This window comes from Zonotrichia leucophrys, chromosome 4 (assembly GCF_028769735.1).
Source record: "Zonotrichia leucophrys gambelii isolate GWCS_2022_RI chromosome 4, RI_Zleu_2.0, whole genome shotgun sequence".
Taxonomy (NCBI): domain Eukaryota; kingdom Metazoa; phylum Chordata; class Aves; order Passeriformes; family Passerellidae; genus Zonotrichia; species Zonotrichia leucophrys.
Genome location: NC_088173.1, coordinates 63,407,048 through 63,432,636, shown reverse-complemented (window position 1 = coordinate 63,432,636; position 25,589 = coordinate 63,407,048).

The window sequence follows — 25,589 nt, the reverse complement described above, 5'->3', positions numbered from 1 at the left end:
CTAATGAAATTTGTATGTGTTCCACTGGGAACTAAACACTGATTGTACTGGAATTGCTTAACGTTTTGTCTTGGACTATTAAAGCACCTATTCTAAAAATTTTCATAGAAATTAGGTAGAAAAATTGTCCTAAATATAACAAGTACTGAGGAAAGTTCTGCTAGAGAAATTTGTAGGCTTCATAATATAACTGGATATTAAATTAGTCTGTTAAGTAATGCATAAAAGAAGCCATATATAGACATAATTGGAAACAGATGGGCATCACAGGTCTCATGTAAGCCTGTGTGATTCAGTCTGGTCTTCAGAGGGATGGGCAGAAGACTTCTAAAATGCAAAAGACATGGTCATGGTCACAGCAGAACAATCATGTTCTTTCATTAATAAGTCCTGCCTCAAAACAGGGCTTATTGGCTTGAGCAAATATGCATTTTGGAACTTTCCAGTTCTGAGTTTCTTGAGTTTTAATAATCCAGCACATTCTACGTATCTGTAAATAGATATACAGGCCTATCTGCAGTTACTTATCCTAAATATCTGGAATATTGTGTCCACTTCTGGGATACGTTGTACAAGAGAGACTCAGAACCACTGCTGAGAGTCCAGCAAAGACCCACTAAGATGGTGAGGGGATTGAGGCATCCTCCATATGAGGGCATGCTGAGAGAGCTGGGGCTGTTCTGCTTGGAGAAGAAAGAGCTCAGGGAGATCCGTGTACATGGATACCAGGATCTTTTCAGTCATACAAAGTCACAGGACCAGAGCCAAAGGGCACAAGCTCATACACAGGAGAGGCTCTGTGAACATCAGGAATCACTGCAAAGGTGACTGAGCATTGCCACAGGTTGTCCAGGGAATTTTTGGATTTTGCAACCTTGAATATATTCAAAAGACATCTCTGTAGATAGTTCTGTGTAGCCAGACGTAGGTGACTGTACTTAAGCAGGGTGGTGGACCCAAAGGCCTCTAAAGTGTGCGTGCCTTTCCTTAGGTTAGCTTTCTCAGCAGTCATTCAGTCCAACATCCAGCTCTGGCCCCTCCAGTCTTATTTGCACTGATACCTTAAACAGCATAGGGAATAGAGCTCTCCAGCTCTATTAATTCTCCTATAATTTGTAATATGATCATCCTAAATGCATGTTAACAAGATTTTAATGTAACAGCATTTGATGAAATTTCTCAAACTAATCTAACTGTGATAAATAGACCATAAAATGTGTGAGGTAGATATTGTTGAAGTATAAAAATCAATACAGTTATTTACTTCTCATCTGCTTCAGGAAGTTTATTCTTAGACAGTACTTAGCTGCCATTGAAAGGTTTTTTCCTTCCTCCTTTGAAGCATCTGCTGGGAGACATCTATAGACCCTGTTATATTAGCCATCTGGATAGTCCTCTGCAATTATAGAAAATTTCATACAGATATTGCAGGAATTGTTGTCTTGTGAGGTCCTCCTCAATTAGATGTTCCCCAATGAGAGAGATAGCTTGGATAAATACTTGCAATTTTCTGTTTAATCTGTTTTTTTCCTCATGGCTAAACTTCATTCATGTTTGGTAATATCCCATTATATTGCTTGCAAAGGAGCAGAGTAAGTCACATGTTACTTAAAATCCTAGCATGTATCTAGATTCTGTCACCTAAATTGTCACCTAAAACAGACTTGCCTCTCTAAAAGGAATTTGATGTCCATGGTTTAGCAGTTTTGTAGTTGCATGGCTCACCCATGTTATTCTGGTTGGATGATCAACTTAGTGTTATACTGTTCGTGTGTTTTGTTTAGTTAGATTTATTTCTTTTGTATTGTTATTCATTCACATTTCTTCTGTGATGTAGGACTACTTGATTTGAAGTCAGTCTAAGAGCAAAAATATTCTTCTATAATTCCCTGTGCTTACAGAAAGTGTTTATAGTGAAATTGTAATGTGTAGTTCAATTCATATGAGACTTTACATTGCACATTTCAGAATGTTAAAAATGACATAGAGCAACTGCTATAATTTCCTCAAGTGTACCATTACCATAAATCTGACAAAGATGTTTTACTTTGCTGCTGTATGATATTTTATTTGATTAAGCATGTTGATAATTCTTACCTGCCTTTAATAGAACAGCTGATATTTTCCAAAAACCCTTCTGAGTCAATGTAAATATAGATTGTCTGTGAAGTGATGCAACAAGTTGAGACTCATGAAAGACAAAAAACTTCTCTTCTTAATTTTCTTTTTCTATTTATTTTTCTTCCTTCAATAATATGAACAATTCTAACAACTGAGTGTGGACCAAAGTTTTAACATCACTTGTATATAGACCTCTAAGATGCATGGACATAAAGTTATGACAGTGTATCTATCTAAGATGCACTATTACAGCCTCAGCCAACTGTGTTTGTTGATTCTGGTCTGAATGAGTTCTATCTCCCCACAGGCACCCTCCTTCCCCCAAAAATACCGACTATCTTTGTGAAAAATGGAAGTAAATAATCTGTATAAATACTTAAACCCAGAAAAAGATTATATTATTGCAACAAATATGTTGACAACAAACATCACTATTGTTAACAGAGAATGAAATGCGGACAAGAAGTTCTGGCAATTCATCTTTAATCAGTCACTTTAAGTTGTGAATTTTCCTGTATCTGGTTTGGATTATAAAAATGAAAGGTCTTTCCTTTTTATTTTCCTATGTAGAAAAATACAGACTATGGCTTTCTCTGTAAAATATTTTACAATTTAAAGGACTAAAAATGTAGTATGTAAAATTAGCTATTTAATTAAAAAGTTAAATAATGTGCATTTTTGAGACTGCTGTAAAAGTTTAAACTGTTATCCTCATTTTATGGAGTAAAAGTGGGTATTTAAAGCATAGTACTGCAGTATAGAAACTCATCTGGGCAGAGCTGGGTACAGAAGAGAAGAAAGGCAGCTCTTTAAGCATAATGTCATATATCTTGTGCTAACAGTCCTGAAGTACTTTAGGGAGTTCATGGAAAGCCTTGTTTCATTGTGCTTAGGAGACTTGTTTCACTGTGCATTTTCTTCTGGACTGACAATTCTTAGGAAAGGACAAGAAAATGCGAAAAACATATAAGGCAGTCATTTTAGGGATCCTCTTATATTTGTAACTTCCACATATCATCTTGTTGAGATCTGTGACTTGGGTTTAGGAAATAATATTAATGCTCCTGTATGCATTTGATTTACTGCTCTTTGAGTGACTGAAATGAATCATATTGTGAGGGTCTTGGAGAGATGTGGTAAATATTAGTCTTGCAGGAGATAGAAGCATCATGTGTGGGAGATGCTGGCCTTTCATAAAAGCTGTGAATCCGTAGCGCAGATGATGAGATACAAGGAAAGATAAAAATGTGCTTTTAACTGTATTGTTCCTGTTTTTTCAAAAGTAGAATGAAGAATGTCATATAACGAAATTAAGAAGAGGGAAGTGAACTCCTCCCCTAGAAGTCAATAATACCTTGTTATTTAAGCCATGCTTAAGAGAATGAGGTAAATACTCTGTGACACATTGCAGAAGCAGCACTGTTAAAACAGTTGTTTTTTATTAGGAAATCAGATTCCAAGGCAATGACCTGTACCTATTAGTCAGAGCTGGAAAACAGCAGTGTGACTCTGACAGATTCAAGCAGAATTTCATTCTATTTTTCACTAGGATAAAACTGAAAAGTCTTCAGATTAACTAGAAGAAATATTTACTTATTAATTTAAAGCAGTAAAATAAACTAAGTAGTAGCATGGAGTTACAAGACTTTTCAAAGCAAGAGGTTGAAACAGGGATCAAATACCTTATATTCCATATGGGTAATCTCACCATGCATTTGAGGCTTATGTTTTTCCCTGTTTTGCTTTCTTTCTCTTTTGGCAAGTAGTTCAACCCATAATGTCAAGACTCTTTAGTTTTTGTACTTTAGATTTTGTATTGTAAAAGGTTTTCAGTTTTTTTAGGTCTAATTCTGAGAAAGGTAGAGGAAACCTTGCATTTTATGTAGACTATGTTTTGTTCTAGTTAATTACCTAACATAGAACTATCAACAATCTTACTAGAAGCATGAATGTAACAGTAAAGAAAACCAAAACTGGACTTAGCTAATAGCAGCAGTGGTAGCACAACCATAGAATATCCTGAGTTGGAAGACACCCACGAGAGTCCAGCTCCTGGACCAGCACAGGATGACCTCAAGAGTCACGCCACGTACCTGAGAGCATCATCCAAAAGCTTCTTGAACTCTGTCAGGGTTGGAGCTGTGACCACTTTTCTGGTGAGCCTGTTCCAGTGCCCAAACTCTGGGTGAAGAACCTTTGTCTAATTTCCAACCTTAAGTTCCCTGACATAACTGCAGGCCACTCCCTCAGGTCCTGTCACTGGTGAACAGAGAGAAGAGACCAGTGTCCCCCCATTATCTTCCCCTCGTGAGGAAGTTTTAGACTGCAGTGCTGTTTGCCCTCAGTCTCCTCTTCTCCAAGCTGAAGAGACTGAGTCATCTCAGGCAGTTTTGGATGACTTCTCCTCTGGACTACTAACCACCTTTGCAGCCCTCCTTTGCATGCTCTCTAATAGCTCTATATTCTCCTTATACTGTGGCACCCGAAACTGCACACAATATTCACAGCGAGGCTGTACCAGTGCAGAGCAGAGCAGGGCAATCCCTCCCTTGCCCAGCTGGCCATGCTGTGCCTGATGTCCCCCAGGACAGACCTGGGCCTTTTGCCTGCCAGGGCACTGCTGGCTCATGTTCAGCTTTGCACTGACCAGGACACACAGACCCCTGTTTGCAAGTCTGCTCTCCAGCCCCTCGTTGCACAGTCTGGAAATACACTCATGGTTGTCCTGTTCCATCTGCAGGGTCTGGCACTTCCCCTTGTTAAACTTCATATGGTTGGTGATAGCCCAGCCCTGTAACTTGTCAAGTTCTCTCTACAGGGCCTCACCGCCTTCAAGCAGGTCAACAGCTCCTCCCAGTTTGATGCTGTCAGCAAGTTTATTTAGTATACCTTCTTGGCCTGCATTCAAATAGTTTATGAAGATCTTGAAGCAGAGTGGCTCTAAAATGGAGCTTTGTGGAGCATACACTCCTATTTATTGTTTATACCACTTAGTACAGTCTGAAATATGCTTTTTCATCTAAGTTTTTCCTGACTACTATTTTGCTACCTAAACTACTATTTTCAATATATTTAGTGCTGAATACATTCTTGTTAAGAAGCATCTGCAGTCTGGCAAGTAGTATGATAAAATACCAGCTTTGAACCTTGATCAGACAAACAAAGTAATAAAAAAAGCAGAAAAGATTAGAACATCTAGAAGCAAAATTGATATACCAAATCAATATATCTGATGTGCTTCGTGATACTGATGCAGAAAGGAAGATCACACAGCTGTGGAATTTTCTTAAAAAGCTTACAACTTAGCTGATATATACAATAGCTGTTCTCATCAAGTGCAGATACTGTAGAAAACAAATGGAAACATTTATATTGTGCAGACAATGAATTGGGGAATAGAGGGAATTGCTGAAGCCAATTTTCAAAGCATTTGAACTAATTGTTTTTTAATGAAACAATTTAATTTTAAGGTAGAAATTATCTTCAGCTTAGTCTGACTAGGTAGGAGTAGTGTATTCTTATTTCTTAAAATAAACTTTTCAAAGTATGTGCTCAGGATATAAATATCCCAGCTGAAAATGTTTCAGAATTCTGAAAATCCTGCATTTGAATTTCCCTGTATTTTTGTTACATGGTTCTGAAAAATTAGTGTAATGGTGATACCTTGACCTCACTGTACAATCATTCATACTCCATGGAGCAGGCCAAGGGGAAAATACTGGACTGCCTTCTTTATTTTTCTCTTCACTGAACACACATTAATGATAAAACCTCCAAAATCATGATCTCTTTTTGTTTAGTTGATGGCCAAAGTAGAAGCCTATTCTTGACATGCCTGTGAAACTGTAACAGGCGTTAGGTGAACCAAGTACTGTTATGTTACCTAGAGGAGAACACTGCTTTATTCTCAGTCCTTTCCACTTAGCTGGAAAGATTACTGTTTTCATTAATTAGTTTCTAAAAAAGCTTCCATGAAATAGAATGAATCCCATATGTGGTGCTATGGATATTTCTGTGCTGATCTAGGAAGCAGATTTACTAAAAGCAATAGGTTAGTACAGCCTATCAAGTCTGTGCATGGCCAGCTCTGTTTACCTTTCCTAAATCTTTCCACATTCATTACTTCTCTTCATGTGGGAGACACATTCCCTTGGCTTTCTTTTCTATAATATAAATGGAGAAAAACATGTACATTCAAAAAAGATGCAGAAGCCTATCAAAAAGAAAACACTCCAGTGCACACAATTCTTCCCTCAGGGACAGGCTGAGAGGGAGAGGGAATTGCACATGACAGCTGTTAGGGTTTGGTTTTGTCTAATGTAGTGCAGACAGACACTGGAAAGGGTGGCATTAAAATCCCAGACAAAATGAAACCTATCACTGAGCTACCAGGAAGTTGTGTGGAAATGCACATTGCTGTGGTTGTGTTATGCCTGTAGATAAAAGTTAGCATCTAAGACCAGCCATTTTCTTCTTTAATTGACACAAAATGCTGTATATATATATATATATATATATTTAAATCTTGCTTATATGGCATATAATGGCTAGGAGAAAATCCAAAGGAAATATTAGTCTATATTCTTCACATCTACTCCTGCAGCATTTTACAACATGCAAGTTATTAAATTTAAAACATAAATAGCTTGAATCTTTGTTAATATTTGAATTCCACTTTGTTTTCAATAACGAAATATTAAGAAACACAATTAAATTTAAGCAGCACTGATGCAAATAATTTTAAAGAATTTATCACTCAAAGTTTTGAGGGAGTCCATGGCTTCTTTTGCATGTGTTCTTTCTCCTTCATTTTTTAAAGTCTTCTGTAACCAAGGCATGAGATTTGTGAGAGAAAAGAGCAGAACTTGGTCTAGATGGAAGGCAGAACAAGATCTTAGGCCAGCTGTCATCCCAACTAAAAAGACATTATAAATATTCTTGGGTGTTATTTTCACATTAATTAATTCAGGCCCCCCACCAAGCAATGAGAGACTCCCTTCCGATAATCCCTGAAGATATTTACAAATGCAGCCTTTTGTAGAAGAAATGAGAACCTTTCTTTCCTTCTCCTCCCATCTCTTCCTTCCCTCCTGTCTTCCTCTCCCTGGAATATTTTGGCTGGATTGCCAGCCTGAAGTAGTCAGGAACCTGCTGACTTCTGGCTTCTCTTGGACAAGTGATACAGCTTCCATTAAACACACTAGTTCCCACAGTCGAGCCAGAGAAACAGATGGAAAAAGTGTAAAATAAAGCTGTGTAAGCTCCAGTGAGGCAAAAAAATATACTTTTTAAAGTTTTGTTAGCTTTCTACAAAAATGGCACCCTAGGGAAAGTTCTGTCACTGAATTTTATAGGCCAGGTGTTCATCTGAACAAAAGCAAAAAGAAAGAGATGGGCTTTTTCTAAAAAAAGAGCAGGGAGTTTGCTGCTTTCTCAATTATGTGAATGCTTTCACAAAAGAAGTCAACAGGGGTCCCAAAGTGCAACATTAAAACCATCTTAAAAAGCTTCTTTAAAGTAAGTATTTAAATACTGTAAAGATTTATTTCCAGTTTCCATTTCCCCTATATTTTTTCTGTTTTAGAATGATAGTTTTATTTGCTTCTGAAGTGCTGAAAATTACTTATAAGAAGCTTTGCAAATGACAATGGGGCTTTTTTTTTCCTCCCTTCAGTATTCAAGATGTGTTTTAAAGAAAGATTTCAAAGTGAAAATGAGCATGTATGAAAATTCAGTTACTTACAATGATTTTAATTTTTTTTCCTTATTTTATATTTTGACCTAGTTTTGACCAATGCTTAAATGTTTAGTTCTGACTGATTGATAACAAAAGTGTGTATCACTAAGACTCTTGAAACAGTCCTTGTAAGTTAATTTTATATGTTTGGGGTTTTTTGTGTGTTCAGTGTTCCTTCTGGTATGAATAATAGGAGAAAGCTTATATAGAAAAGAGTTATGATTGAGAGAACTATTAAGGGAAAACATGGGATGGGAGCAGGCTCCATAATTTTGTCATTCTTCTTTATCCATAGTGAGAACTTTTATAAAAAATACTGGAAAATAATTTTTCTTGCAAATCTTTTATATTGATTGTGTTGTTTTGTTTTTATTGCTTTAAAATTAGTTGACTAATAAGTCCTTCTGTTTTGAGTTGGAAAAATAAAATTCAATATCTTTTTTTTATATGGAAACTAAAAAAACCAAAAAACTCTGAAGACTCTTATCTGTCCTGAGAGCTTTTTGTCTAATGTTGTTCTTGTAGAAATTTCTGAGGCCATATGGACACAGTAGGTTTCACAGAATCCTTTTCAGTTTTTATCTATGTCTAACATATTGCTATGCACAATTGTAACTTGAAAGATAAGACGGTTCATTTAAGGTTTTTAGAAGTTATAAAATACCAATAGATTTCTAATAGCAAGTTTTAAAAAATATCTGGACTTAGATGAAATAATATAAGTAACAATTATGAGGTTTTTGACACAAATGTTGAGACAAAATATGATAAAGTCATATTTTCTTTAATATGAATTAAAGAAAGTCATATTACATCCCTAATAAACCCAAACCTTGTATTTTCAAACTCTGGTGTATTTGCAAACTTGATGTGCAGATTCTATACAACCATTTTTAAATCCCTTAGCTTACACTCACAAAGCATGACACAGTTATTCAGCTGAAGGTCTTTAAGCAATCAGCCTAGAATGTAGGTGTAGATTCTCCTTGCAAAGAGAAATATATTTGAATAAAGTCTATAGCATGCCATACTATTCCAATGAAGGCTGCCTGGTGCTATTTGCTTCACAAGTTGGTCTGATATTTAATGAGGGAAGTAAGTTGCAATTACGCCCTGAAAATCTGGGAAATGGATCCTGGGAAGATGGTATTCTTTTGATGTAGTGATCTGCTTTAAGCTCCTGCTTTAAATACAAAAAATATCTTTCACAGCTACCATCAGTGTTGTGTCAGCATTTGCAAATAATGAGACATAAGCAATAGAGAACATAGTAAATGAGGTTGTTATTAATAAAAAACCAAACATAAATGGGACTTAAAATTCCACATTATAATTTTGGGCAGGTGTTCAAATAGAACCTGGAGTTACATGAGCCCTATCCTTGGGAAGACTTGGCTCATTAAATTGCCTCCAACATGTCTATCTTCTTGAGCTAAAATATTACAATAATGCCACTTGACTACTTTCTGCATAAGTTTTTACTCAGAATTTGAGGATTTAAGTAATTGCAAGGGGAGACAAGGGAAGGCTGAACTCTGCCATCTAAACTTCTGTAAGGCTTTTGACATGTTCTCACACAGCAGCCTTATCTCCACATTGGAAAGAAATGGTTTGGAAGGGTGAACTACTCTGTGGATAAGGAATTGGCCAAAGAGTTCTTTAGCCAATTCCTAAACCCAAAACCAGTAACATATTGAGAGTTAATGAGCCAGAGGCTTGTGGTCCATGGCTCTCTGTCTAGGTGGCCCTCAGGGTTCTGTCTTGAGACTGATATTTTTATCAATGACAGACAGTGACACCCTCAGCCAGTTTGCAAATGACACAAAGCTGAGCAGTGCAGTTGACGAGACAGAAGAGAGAGAAGGATGGATGCATCTGGGGGGACCTGGACAAACTTGAGAAGTAAGCCTGTGAGTCTAACCAAGCTCAGCAAGCGTGAGGTGCTACACCGGGGTAGGGGCAATCCCAGACATGAGTACATAGCGGGAAAAGATGTTATTGAGAGCAGCCCTGCTGCTGGACGTGAGCTAAGCCTGTGGGCTAGCAGCCCAGACAGCCAACCACATCCTGGGCTGCATCCAGAGCGGCATGGCCGGCAGGAGGAGGGCGATGATTCTGCCCCTCTACTCTGCCCTCGTGAGACCCCACCTGGACAATACCGCGTCCAGCTCTGGGTCCCCAGACGCAAGAAGGACGTGGACCTGTCGAGGCCAGTCCAGAGGAGGACCACAGAAATGATCAGAGGCTGGAGCAGCTCAGGGCTGGAGAAGCTCTCCTCCAAAGCCAGGCTAAGAAAGCTGGGATTGTTCAGCCTGGAGAAGATGAGGCTGCAGGGAGACTTGTTGGGGCCTTCCAGTACCTAAAAGGGACCTTACAAGAAAGCTGGAGAGGGACTTTTTGCACAGGCAGATTATGCAATTACACAATTGTAGTTCCTTTTGGCAGGAACTATTCCTTTCAGATGTGTTGTATGAACTGCTTGTTCCTGGTTTGGTTTTTTATATTATACAAAAATATCATTAATTAAACTCAGGACACACTTTTTTTTTTTCTCTTTAGTTTACTCTTTTTTCTGTCACAAAGACAGACACTTATGTAACAAGAGTTACATTCTACTGTTACTTTCCAAATATGCATGCAAAAATGTCTATTATAATATATTAGAATCCTATTTTTAGTAAATGATCATATAAAGTTTGATATCTCAGAATGTATGTTCAAAACAGCATTTGGTAAATGGGAAGTTCTGGTTCCATTATACATTGATAACAATACTCAGACTTCAGTGGGGTAAAATTAATGTGAATCTCTTGAAAGGATTTTGTATGATATTTTAAAGTTTCCAACTGTCTATGAGACATCTGAAATGATATATTTGTCTACATGGAGAAAAACCTGACAAACGTTGTGGATTTATTTATAGATACTTATTTAAAATTTTGATTGTAAATAAGAAATTTTAAATTAGGAAATAAAAGATATGTGTTTTTTATGTCTCTTACTATTAAGAATTACTAGTATTTCTGTCTTAAACTATAGCTAGCTCCTAAAATGCCTTCACTGTTGGACTATTTTTAGTGGAGATACAAATTATATCACTGTATTTTGAATCACTAGACAGTGCCGCTATTACTGGAATGACACACTCTATATAAAAAGACAGTCAAATTTCCAAACTGTTCCAGGCTACTCATGATTTACATTTAAAGAGCTGTGAAGAAATAAAAATTAAAAAAAAAAAAAAACCCCAAATCAGTAACATATCGTATGTCAAATTGGGTTTGGACACAGTCTGAAGCAATTAGGATTACTTCAGTTAATAAAAAGAACACTCATGAAGACTGATATGGTATAAGGGTATTAATTTGAAGTGGAGATTATAACTTTATTTTGACATATGCTGAATATTAGCCAGACATATCACAGAAAAAGAAATTCTGGGATGACAGCATGCAGTCTGACTGAGCATCTGCCTGAAGCATTCTGAAGCAAATTCCAGATTTAAACATCTGTCCAAGAAAGAGGTAAGTTGGATTTATTATTAAGTCACTAGATGGGTATTTGCAGCTCTTTATTACTTTATTACTTATTAGTTCTGCTAATAAAGAGCTAAAGAGGAAATAAAGAAATGGTGAGGAGCAGGAAAAAGTTTGTTTTCAGGAGCTTATCACTTTATGTTTATTCTATTTTTTCCAGGACAGCAGTAGCCATGCTGTACCTATAAAAGCTCCTGCCAAACACAACTCTGCCCTTTTCAAATCCTTTTAAACTCCTGCCCAGAAAACCACAGAAGTCAGAAATGCACAGCCACCCAAATATGTCATCAAGTGACTTACCAAGTGAAGATTTTCCATAATGCAGACTATGTCCAATGATGTTCAATAGGGGACAACTGAACAGCTTAAAAATACATGGAGAAGTCATGTGTCCAGCAAATGACTGAACAGGCCTCTCCTCAAGGCAAAGACCTGGTTCTGCATTGGATATACAGATTTAACAGAGTATGTGGGGTGTGTTCTGCGGGCTGTTAGGATGAATTTAGCTGTACTGATTTAGACTGACTGAGTACTGGACTGTATTTATGAATATACATACACACACAAACACTAATATTAATTACAATTGCAATAGAGAAATAAATGTAGAATAGGTAAAAGAGATAAATGGCATGGTTAGGTATTTATAGCATGGAAAAAAGGAAGTTTTTGGCACTTAGTTTGTAGAATGTTGTGCCTAAAAATACAGCCAACCAAAAAGAAAAGAAAAAAAATAGGGTCAGGGAATAGGGATGAAATCAATTGAAATTCATTTTACTAGAAGCTACTTAAGTGAGAATTCTTGTATACACACAGGTTTTCCTCAGTTAAAGCTTTGTATTTTCTTAATATTTCTTATTTCAAAAGGTTCAGTCATGTAGGTATATTAAATTATTAGTTCTTTCAGAAGTGCACTGTTGGAACACAGTCCTAGGCATGTAATCGGTCTTCTTGAAATTTTCTGTAGGGAGACATTGAGAAGTTGTTTCTATGGATTAATTTATGAGAGGTAAAATAACAACATGGGTTGAATTCTTTCATTACTACTGATCTGCTTTTTTTTTCTTTTCAGACTGTTTTTCTTTTTTTCCTCTTTTGCCATAGAGAAGAAAGCAGTAAAAATACCTTTATATATACCTTTTACCTTGTTTATATTCCCATACTATGTGGGGGAAGATTAAAATACTAAAGAGTAAGCAAAAAAACCCCTGAAAGTCAGTATGTTCTCTAGAAATTACTTCATTTAAGTTGACCCTCTTACAGACCTTTCATAAACATTTTCTGTCTTTCATCTGCTCAACCACTGCTGAATAACATCCTAATAACTTCGGTGAGTTATTTCAGAGACATATTTTTTCTGACACATGCTGCCTCAGGCTTCTCCTGAAAACATCATTCTTGAGATTTTGGCAATCACTTAGTGTCCATCATTCTTTGCCATTCTTCCAGTCTTTCTCTTTGCATTTTGACTCCTTCCTAACCATCTGTTCTCATTGTCTCCTCTTAAATTTGTCTCCGTTTGGAAAAACGCATAAAGTTTGCAATAATCAGTCCATTTCCAGCTCACTGCCATCCTTTAAAGGTTTCGAACAGTCTCACAGTTTGCAAAATGCAAGAAATCATTTGTGACTCATTCATGTAGTATTTGTCAACTTTTCTTTTTAGAACACTTGTCTGATGGATCTTTTCCTCAAGGCAAATGTAAACCCCATGTGTTCAAGATTAGAGAAAAGCAATGTAATAACAAATTGGAAGAATAATTTGCAGATGGCATGTATTAATTAAAGAAGGCTATACTAGATATAAAAATCAATCCTTCACACACAAGATCTTCAGAACTGAGCTGTAAAAAATGTTCCCCAGAAAGGGGCAAAAGCTTGGCTGTTAAAATCATAACTGACAGAGTACAGCCTATAGTATGGTTTATTTAAATGCAGTGCTCAGACACATGAGTGAAAAATTGGTAATATTTCTTCTTTATACAGGAGAATGAAAAGTCTCAAAAAGACAGAGAGTTACGTTATCACTGCAAGTATTCAGAAACCACATTTCTGTTCTTACAGCAGGAATCACAGCTTTGTGTACTTCAACAACAGCCTGTCAATGTATTTGTCAGTATGTAGGAGCAGTTACAACCTACACTCACTATTATCTGTATTCTCAGGAACAAGGTGATATACAAGGCAGGAAAGACTGAATAGCTGGGTGGTTTTTTTATTTAGAGTAATCAACTGAAAGATCTAAACTACACCTCTGTGTTAATGGTTCATTTACTCTTAGGAATTCATTTGTGCAGCACTTCAAACAAACTGTGCTTGAACATTAAAGACTGGTGGAACAGATCAGTTACTCTTTTAGTTAGTCTTTGCTGTCTTTGTCCAGGAAGAAAAAATAATTCACTTTGACAGGGTGAAAAGGTGGACTTGTATTTTTCTTTCACTCAGATGGAAAAACAAAGTCTCCAAAAAAACCCCATACTCTTGCCTGGCATAACACTTGGGTTTTTTCTTGTCAAATTGTTAAAGTGTTTTTCCTCCCTGTTTATTTATGTCTGCTTTCTCTCTTGTTCTGAATAGTGGATACTATGCAAGCCTTTTATACAACCCTGACCTTTGTTCAAAGAGCAAAAAAATAATCCAGCCTTCTAGATGTTGGAGTGGAAATAGATGGACAATGCATTTAAAAGACAGCTCTAACTATGCTGTGGTTCTGTGACATGTCCATGTTACTGAGATTAGAAATTGTGCCTGAATAAAAAAGAAGTGCTGCTGAATTTAGCTTTCTCTCTCTGGTTTTCTAAACAGAGCTCTAACACAAGTACTAAAGATCTCCCATCTCATAAAACCAGGAGAGTTAGGTTACCTTCAAATAATATTAGAAAAACCCTTCACTATCAATATGAACTGCATACATCTAGTCAATACTTGCTTGGTTCTGAAGTGCACTCTGAAGTCTTTCATCTGACTTACGACTCCAGGCAGACATTTCTTTTCATTTGACATAAAGAATCCACTTCTGCAGATAACTGTGAACAATATTCCATTTTCTTAAATGTACTTTTTATATAAAATGTTCCACTGGCTATAGAATTACACAAAAAGTAGGAGCATTAGGTTGTTTTTAATAACTTTTAGGATAGTGCCAACCTAGTCTTTAGCTTATGTTGTGCTATTGCATAGCTTTGAAAGATAAGATAAAGAAAGAAGTGAGATTCTTCTAAGCTGTACTTACATTTCCATCTTACATTAACCAGTCATTTAATAAATTCTTCTTTCTGAAACAGAAGAGAAATTTCACCTAGTCCTATTTAACTAGTCTTTCCCTTCTTTGTTACCCCTCCCCTCATGCTATCATTTCTTCTAGCACATTTATTTTTGCCCAATTTTCTATTGCCTTATCTAATCACAAAATGAGTGAGTTAATATCATAAATATCTGGTTTTAATGAAAGCTAATGGAAGCAATTGTCTGGCTTCACAAGACTTATTTATTTTCATGGGAATTGTTTTAACATCTGTGCAGAAGAGGAATCTTTATCTCTCTGGACTCTCAGATTTTTAGTCTTTTGAGAAATTTCAAATTTTTTCTTGAGAGAAACCAACCCTGAAATAAATGACCAAAATAATTAAATATAAATGGAAGGAGCAAGGAAGAACTCATTGTGCAAAGTTGTATTAATGATTAGCCATTCATAAGCTTAGGTTCAATTTGATTAAAGCATTAAGGGTTACTTAAAAGGCAACTACCTCAGGTAACTTACAGAATTTATAGAATAGAATCAAAAATATTTCCTTTACAGTAACTTCACTTAATTTTTTTTCCTCCGCACAAATAAAAAGGATAGCCTTTCATAAAATTAATTCATTGTTATGATACTGGAAATATTTTATGAAGAAAAAATTGACTATAGAGAAAGTGAAATTACTGCAGTATTTTACAACCAATTACAACACTTAGGGATCATTTCAGGAGCAGACCTAGTATAATCTGACGCACTAAATCACCAGGATAGTTCTCAAAAGGCTCTGAAGAAATACTTAAAGGACTTCAGTATAATAGCCTCTAAAATTAAAAAAAATAACAAGAACTGATGTCAACAGCATAGTATTTCCATTTTTCTGACTTATTTAGAGTCAGCACTTTTTAGATAACCAGGCTTTTAACTCAGTTGAAGATTTTGGCTGGTTGTGTACATACCCTCAGAAATCACAAGGTAATTGTAGTTTTGGTTTGGTTAGTTAAACTTCAGCCTGAACAATGCTTGCATGTATCTTGACCATACTCATCAGAACTTAAAGATATGTCTTAAGAAGCTATGTCTGAGAAAACTCTGTTTTTTAACTACAAAATAATAATAATATGATGTGAAGTATATCCAGTGAGAAGTGCTGATGTTCTGGCTAAGAAGAATACAGATTCCCCATCCTTGCTTCCACAAAAAATTGTCTCAGCATCCTGGAAGGGTCTTAGAGAAGTAGTTAGCCTCATGGAAAATTTTCTATTCTCTCTTACTCTAATAATCTGTTAATTTCTGTAACACTATCTCCAAATAAGAAGCAACGGCAGACTTTATTCCCTGGCAGGAAGTAATTTCCTTACTTCCCACAGCGAGCCTCTGAGGGTATTTCTGGCTAGGCACTCTCAGAATACTCTGCTTTATTAATTAAGTACACAAACTGCAGTGTAGTGGTTTCACCTTGGCTGGACACCAGGGACCCATCAGGCCTCTCCATCACTTCCCAACCCAGCAGCACAGAGGAGAGAAAATTACATGATCAACAAATAGTAGATTGAGAGAAGGAACTTTATTGAGGAAAAGAACAAAAAAAACCCACCCCAAATAACACCCAAACTTATGCACACATAAACAAAAGGCCATCTCAGACAGACCTAATACATACCTAATACATATTCTTTTCATGTCTTTTTACATAGGCTTTATTGTTAACATTTTTTCTTGTTTGGTTTGGATTAGGTAGGGAAAGAAAATGCATAATTTTAGGTAATTTTTAAAAATAAAAATACTTACCAAGTACTTTTCTACAAATGTACGAATATGAGTGTGGGTATGCGCAGAAAACATAAATAATAATAAGCTACTTCATATGTGATCTTTCATTTCTATTTTACTTAGGATCTTTGTAGTCATTAAATTAGGTAGACAAAATTAAATTCCATTCTATAATGTATTTTTAATTTCTTGTTTTTTTTTTTTTTAGGAGAACCTAATTTATCCTGGTTTCCCAATTGACACATATTCCATGAAACTACTGAAAAAATAGTTCTTCAAATTTTAAGGAAAACTGGACAAACTGAGCTCACATCATTAAAAATTATCCTTAAAAGAATTAACTAGTGTAATTTTTATGTGCCATCTACTTTAAAATGCCACAAAACTACTTTTACACAAATGGAACTACCTAGTAATTAATATTCAAATATTATTGGGGAAGTATAAAAGTAAAATAAATCCAATTTAATGTTTTTATTTTCCCTTCTCCAGTTCTAATCTGTGTTCATGGTTATTGAATTCAGTGGCTATGTATTTAATCCTCAACCCTGCAACACTTAAAAACAATTTATATTTATATAACTAAACATTTAGTTAAAATTATGTTTAGCACATAGGTCTGCTATCTACTACCTGATTTACTTTTTTACAGTGTGTGATTTGTGATTCAACACTTATAATTAATAATGCAAATAAAACTTTTCTTGAAATCAGTAGATTTCAGAAGTAGAAATACTTCTGAGCTCTGGAGTCGGCACCACGCTTCATCTGGGAATTTGAGATATGTGTTCATAGTTGGAGATCAGAAAAGGCTTTGAGACAGAAAGTACCAAATATTAGCAGAAGTATTCATCAGGAACAGCTATACATGGTGGCAAACTTGTGCTGAGAAGGAAGAAAAAAATTTTCACTTTTGTAAGGCCATTATAATTATACATTTATATAAATGTTTTATAAACAGACATTGTTTGTGCTACTTATTCCAGGACAGTTACCTGTTCTGAATGCATGCTTCACAAATGATCTGTGATGATCAGACCTCATGTAGTTTGGGAAGAAAATAAGCTTAAAAAACTCTTGAGAGGCAAGTAACTTCCTTTTTGTTAAATGTTCTTGTTTAATTTCAGGGTTTTTTTTACATGCTGCTAAAAACATATTTATATACTAATGTGTGTGTATGTTTGTGTATATATCTAGATAGCTAGATATGAGTGCGTGTTAAGTTAATTTCAAAAAATGGAAATATTTATGTGTGCATTGCAGGTTTGTTGTTCAAAAAACACACAGCCTGGAAATGATCAGCATACGTATATCTCTGTGGGCAGATCCGTGTCCCGAATGGGTGTGATATTTTTGAAGAGTGAAAAGCTGACTCAGATCAGTGTTGGTGGTGGGTGTGCCCTCTTACATACTCAGCTTGATCTGAAAATTGGAATCCTGCTCAAGGAGATGCGCTGTTCCAGGTAGTTGCCTGACATTTTGTCTTCTCTTTAGAGAACTAACAGCACTTAACTGATTTGCACAAGGCTATATACTGGTAAATTAGCATCAACCTCAGAATACCAAATTTTAAACCTTTCTTAGCTTGTAAGTATAAAGATAAATGGCTGCATAGTTGTCAGACTTCATGTATTTAGTTTTAATTCAACAATTTTCTTCTTTATTACTCTTCCAGTGGTTGAATTCACTCTCTGCTAACCTTCCATTTCCTTGTAACTAACTCTATATTTCTAACACTTTATTTAGCACCAGTGTGAGACTCTTGATTTATACCAGGTAGATTTATCTTTTCCAAGACACAACAAATCCAGGCTTCTGCTATATTTTACATAAACTTCTTTACAGCCCTATATATTGCATAAATCTAAACTTTTCAGTGGAACTTTAATAATGCAAGCCATTATGCAAGCCATTACAGATACTTTGTCTGAAGATAATTACTATCTTTCTTTTAGCTTTATATTGTAAGTTAATAGTGTAGCAACAGAATACGTACCTATCAAATGGGATTTTATCTTCTGCTCATTTTCAGTACTGACTTGCTTCATGGAATATTGCAAGGTGTTGTCAAAACAATTGACCTGGGAAATATGCTCCTTCATAAGAATGTGATCATTATTAGTATAATTCAATTGAGGAATGATGTTAGTGCCTGATACTAAAGTACTGATGCTTTCCGATATTTCAAGTAACATTTAAAGGAAAAAAGAAAAGGTGCAGTGAAACCCGACTTCCCAGAACTGTTGTCAGTTTGATGTGTTTCTTTGTAGAGAAAGCCTGACTTTACACACTATTGTTTCTGTAAGACACCAACTGTGTCAATGTAAACATGGAAGTAAACTGATATAGGTGTCTTTTTCTTAAAATTCAGATTGGAAGGGGAAGAAAGGAGACACATTTTCTTACCTTGTTTGTGAAGATCTTGTCTGTGCACTGATCACAGTCCACTGGAGGTCTAGGTGTAAACATTTTAAGGAAAAAGGGTCTATTGCTGCTTGGCAGCTGCGATAATTATGACTTGGGGCATAATTGTAAGGCCCAGTAACAACGGAGAATGAATAAGAAACAGAGCAATCCAGAAAAGTCCTTAGTTATGAGCATGATTTAGTGTTATTTTAACTTTTACCTTTTCTCTTTGGAGTCCATGGGGAAGATGTCCCCTCCACTCCCTGATTATAATAATCTGAAGAACAGAGAGTGTACAAGTGATTCACAATGCAATTGCTCACCAGCTGGTGACCAATGTCCAGGCAGCTCCCAAGCAGTGGCTCCCATCTAGCTTTCCCCCTAGATTACATTCTGGGCATGATCCCTATGGTATGGAATATCCCTTTGGCCAGTTTCTGTTTGTGTGACCTCTTAACTTCTTGTCCCCTCAGACTGCATGCTGGCAGGACCGTGTGAGAAACTGGGGGGTCCTTGACTTAGTGTAAACAGTGCTTAGCAACAACAAAATCATCAGTGTTATCCTGGTGTGGCTTCATCTGGGCCATGAAGAAAGGTGGAATTTTACCCTGATATCTTAGATAAATACCTTGAATGTGCCTGAGGTTGGGTGTGGTAGCACTGTAATATTTGTCACTTGATAGTGTGAGCAAGAGTCGCCCTCCTCTCTGTAGTGATAAGATTTCTCCTGGCATATTTAGAACTCTAATACTTACAGTCCCAGACCCTTGCATCAGAAGTCATTGAATGCTGGATTTCTCAGCTTGAAAAATGGTTCTGCTTGTTATCAAGTGACCTTAAGGTTTTCTTCACTAGTTTAAATTGAATAATGTGAAGCCTGAATTCAAACGTGTCTACGGCAGCCATGAGGAGAGAAAATTGTAACTTCTTCAAGATTAAAAGTTCAAACTGTGATGGCTGTACCTTTTAACTCCGTAACTGGCTTTTAGCCTGATCTCTGTAATCCTGTTAGCTTCATCATGTTGAAGAGATCATGACATTTTCCAAAGCACCTGGGGGAGGCATTACCTTCCAGTTCATTGGCTAAGCTTTTCTCTGGGACAGCAGTGTCACCCAGCTGTGTCTAGTCTTTTTATGCTTCACAGAGTGGCTACGGTTGGAAGAAGCCACTGGAGGTCAACTAGTCTGGCTGCTTGAGTAGTTGCAATTAAGGTTATAGTGATCTTTACTACTTTGTGGTAGTACATTAATAATTTTAGCTATTTCAAATAAAACCCTAAAACAAACCCCAAACCAGGTAGGATTAAAAGCAAGTGCAGAGAAGATGAGAAGATGAGGATTAACCATGTCTTTTGAAATAAACTTTATATAGGAAAACTGTAGAAGAGCTTATAATAAAGAGAATGGGTGATCTAATAAAATTAATTTTTTTCCCTTTGTGATTTGTAGCATACTCAAATTCTGTCTTGTTAGTTACTAATCTTAAAAATACCAGTCCTAACTAGGAATTAGGTTAAATTATACTTCTTTCAGGCACTTGCAGCATGCAATCTTGGACTAACTAGACAATTTGTATGTCTTTTTCACAAATACAAAGGAGATTATGTTTTCCTTGGTGAGATTTTGGATAGGTACATTGTAATAAATGGCATTCACACTACATGCAAAATAAGTAACCCTTCTGGAAAATAGTAATTTCTTACACAAGAAGAATAAAAATTCACTGAGATTTTTTTAGACTGAAGGAAAGAGAAAGAAATAAAATGAAGTAAATAAAAATAAAAATAAATAAAATGAAGAGACAAAGAAGAAAAAAAATGCAAATCTATAAGCCACATCCCACTTAACCAGATCGGTATGCCCACATTTGTTTGGAAAATGGAACTTTGGTAGGTAAATTGTCTAGTTTGGACAACCTGTAAAATACAGAAACAAGTGCTAGCTAACATAGCCTCTTCTAGATTTATAGGAAGGTTACATAAACTGACTAGTGTCGTGCTTTAAAATTTAGGATGCGTTTCCTGGGTTAAGGTATACATATGATTTTAAATTTAGCATGAAGCTAGGCTTAGATGAGGAAAAATTGTTCAACTTTGCTAAAGAAACTTAGTCTGAAACAAAAAAAAAAAACAACTGTTATGACCTGAATGATGTTAGAAAAAAGAGTTTTTCTCTTTCCTTCTTTCTCTGTTTGAAAAATAATAAATTTAGGAGGAATTATGAACATAGTGTCAAAAACATGAAGCCATCTCTACCCCAAGAGAAAATAGTAGCAACTTTAAGTAAAAGCAACTGTGTTCTCATTATATTTATTCATAGAACAGTAAGTTTTGACAGGAGATCAGGACCTCTAGGCACTATTGCTGTTCTAATTTATTTAATACAGTGAAGGAATTCATCTTAAATAGGGAGTGTTTTGACACAGAGCTGAATTGATGCCTCTGTGTTAATCTTTAACTGGGCTTTAATCATTACTTTTTGTTGCAATTTATGTCATTAACTTCACTTAAGCTGATTACCCATTAACTATTTCAATGGTGTGCTAAGCACTTGAAAAAAATAATATTTGAATGCTCTTTGTGATCAGCAGGATCAGGGCAGTGATCATGCCCGCATGTGGTTGAGGCCAGACTGCAATTTTCAGCACTGCCTGACAAAAGAGTCATTGAAGTGCTGGAACAAGTCTAGAGAAGGTTCACAGAGCTGGTGAACGATCTGGAGCACAAGTCTGATGAGGAGTGGCTGAGGGAGCTGTGGATGTTTAGCCTGGAGAAAAGGAGGCTCAGGGCAGATCTTATTGCTCCTGAAAACTGCCTGAAAGGAGATTGTAGTGAATTGTGGGTTGGTAACAAGCAATGGGACAAGAGGAGATGGACTCAGGTTCTACTAGGGGAGGTTTAGACTGGAAATTAGGGAAAATTTCTTCACCAGAAATGTTGTCAAACATTGGACCATGCTGCCTAGGGAAGCAGTTGAGCCACCTCCTCGGAGATATTTCAAATACCTTTATATGTGGCACTTTGGTACATGGTTTAGAGGTAGACCTGTGAGTTTATGTTCATGTTTGGACTTAGTGATCTTAAAGGTATTTCCAAATCTAAATGATTCTGTCCCATGATTCCACATATTTCTCACTGGTTTACATTAGCTGGAATACTTTGGATACCTGCGTAATGACTGTAAATAATAGGTAAGAAAGGAAGTAACATAGAAGGGTGTTATAAATTCATTGATTTATCATAGGCTAGGCACAGTTTTTGGAACACTTTTCAGATTCTATGTATTGTAGAGAATATCACCTGGTTTGTGATGTTATTAAAATTTCACAAGACTGTCTCTTCAGAACAAGAAAGAAAAAAAGGAAATGTCCTTATTTGAGAGGAGGACCTAATCGCCAATGAAACACTGTAGAGTTTTTGAGCAGTACAGCAGATTATTTTGAACTGTTTAATTGTATATAATTCTCTAATTAGGAATATTTGAGCAGTTAAGAATATGCTGTATTTGGAATTAGGAAAATTCAATGCATAAATATTTACCTACCTAAGTTCTTGCTGGGCAAAGAAGCATAATAATCATAACTTCTTACTGTCTTAGTTTCCTGACAGATAATAAAAGTAAAACTATTGATCTGTACATGTCTTGTATATATGACTTTGACTTCCCAGTGTCAAACACTTTAACATATTTTTGCTCTTAAAAAAAAATTGTTGCACTGAAAGGTACTATTAGCTATAATCAGTGAGTACATTTAAAATGACAAATGGATTGCCACACTCTAATAGCTTGTCATCTGTTTTTGAAATTCTGTTTCTTTGAGAACAATAAAAAACTTAGTCTCCATGTAATGTGCATTTTCTTTATTATTCCCCCTCCCAATCCCTAAAAATAGGTTAAGTATCAGCACATATTCTGGAAAATTTCTAGCATAAAAACAGATATGAATTAGAAATGTTGGGCCTTGCTGAAAAGTAAGTCATTTGAGTCAGAAAGTGCTGGACAAAAGGAAGTCACAAAATGGGGGAGTAAGGGAAAAATATGAAAGAGGTATTTGTCTGGGATCATTAGTTGAGTGAAATAGCCAAGGGGTATAGTGGATGACCCTGAAGACTCAGGTAATAGAAATGGGATGAAATCCAATAGCACAGCATGAAAGGTCATGCACTAGGGGCTAATAACAAGCATTTTTGCAATAAGGTAGGAGCTGATCAGCTGAGGCGCAGTAGTCAATCACAGGATGGCTATAGGCCTCCAATGCAATGCAATCCAAGGATATGTTAGCTAATATATTTCTAGAAGAGAAGAAGAAATCCAGAAACGAGTACAGAAACCTTATTGTAATATTAACAATTGCTTTGATCATCTTGTTTTCAAAATACATATATTTATTCGCCAATTGGTGCAGAAAGGTATTACTGAAATGTCTCATCTTTTAACCCTAAAAATAAATTCTGACAGGAGGTATGATTTGTTCCATGTAATCACTTTAGAAAGATGAGTATATGGAAGGTATAATATATATATTTCTAATATATGTATTAAGGTAAATATCAGTACTAGCCATTAAGTCAGTGTGTTTTGCTGGGATATGAACAGATGCATATTAACTATCTCTGGGTCAGACTGTGTGTCAATTTAAAGGCCAAAAGCAATCAGAGCTGTGATGCTCTGGTTTGGCCTGCAAAGAGAAGAAGTCACAAAAACAAATAACCTAGATAAAGTGAATCATTATAAATTTTAGATTTTTTGGGATCCAGCTATCTGTATGATGTAGTGCTGTGATGGAAGTAATTTTTTTTTAGCTAGGTCTGTGGGGTTGGAGTTTTTATTCCTAATTTCTGTGTGGAAAATTCTGTTAACCAAGGATTTGGCCCCACATCTCTATGCTCTTCACCGACCAAGAATATGGACAATCAATATTTTCATATTCATACAAAGACAGTATGTGTCTATGATGGATTAAAAAACTTCACAGAAGAAAGGAGAAGCTGAAAGATACATTTAAAGAGGAATGCTTCAGAGAACAATTTTGGCATATAAATAGACTGAACAAATTGAAGATTAATCTTTTCAGATGCTCTAGTGAGTGAAGGAAAAATGGGGAGAAAAAAAGCTGCTCTGGAGCTAAAAATACTGGTCAAGATAAATAAATGAGTTAGGGTTGAAGAATAGTTTTTCAGAGAAGCATAGATGTTCAAAGACAGATTCAGGAGTTTATTTCTGACTTGGTAATTATCAATGACAAGATGATTATTTCCATGAATCCACTCGAAGAGGAGTACATACTTGCTACTTATTTGTATGTAATACAGAGAGTAGCAGGCTCATTAACTTTGACTTTGGTCAGCAGAGCAAAAGGATATGGAGGAAATTAGCTTTCCTGGTGGTGAAAGGCTCTGACACCTGCCATGGCTCTTTTCCTGACTTGCAATTGCCTCCGCAATTTGCTACTCTAGCTGAATGCTCCCCCAAACTCTGGGCACATGGTAATTCACATGTGAGTACTTAATTAATTGGCTCATTTAATCAGCGTGTGAGCAGAAAAGACCTTATGCTAGCAGTATTTCTCCCCAGGAGAGCTTGCCCATTTGAGAGGCATGGTCTCCATGTCCCCTGATAGCAATTAACAACTACTGAATTGCTCCACTGAATAATCATGAAATTCGTCTGTCTCGGATCATTTCTTGTAGTCTAATAGTGCTTAAATTTAGTATCTTGCCAAACTGGGGCCCATCAGAAGCAACAGTGATTTCATGTGCTTTTTTTGAACTAATTTAAATGAATGCCTTATCAAGAGATGAAACTACTTCATGATTGATGTTTACATATTGATAGTTTTTTGAATATTTTTACATCTATTTGGGAAAAATTGAAATTGAAAAATTTATATTGGGAGCCTTTGAATTAAAAGCCTTCTCTAAATAATCAAAATAAATAACAGTAAATACCAGTGTAAATTTGTGCTTCAGTTTAATAACTAAAAGTTAAAACTAAATATCATATTTGTGTATATCATTTTGATACCAACACTCAATAAATTATAAAATTAATATATAATATATATTCTCAATATATATGATAATATACTCAATATAATATTTCTACCAAATGTAATGTAAAAAAAAATCTCTTCAGGAAAATAAGATGAACAAAGAAACATTAGTGTTGTGTGTTTTTGTTTAATATCTTGTTCAGAAAATAAAACTTTGACAAGGTGTTGTTTGAAAGAGACACACTCATCATTTGACGCCTTTGTGTGAAGCTTCTGACCAGTAAGGGTCATTCTTAAAAGCAGGATCTCAACATCTCAAAAAAATCATAATGGTAGTTGTGAATGAAAGCAGTATTTCTTTAAATACACTGCTTTTTGAGTCTGTGAAGAGTCCTGACCTCTAAAGCTTCAGGTTCTTCCTGTAAAAGAGGTATTTTCTCCACTAACTCTTGACATCCAGAAAAGCAGTCTTTGAAGGCAGAGATCATTTGAGCCTGCATTCTTCTTCTAAAAACAATTAAATCCAACTCCAAGCTGTTTGAGGTTTTCTTTTTGGGTTTCAAGGCTATGAATAATTCTTACAAGATGAACTGGGACTACCAGTCTATTTGGAAAGGTCATCAGCCCCAGTCAGAAATTTTGGAGAGAACATTCTCAGGGGTCTCTCAGATTGTGTGTCCAGGGCTGGATATGTTATTTCCTTAAATACTCAAATAAAATGGATATTTCAGTTAAATAATGAAAGTTAATCATATGACATAGAAACATGACATAGATAACATTGTAG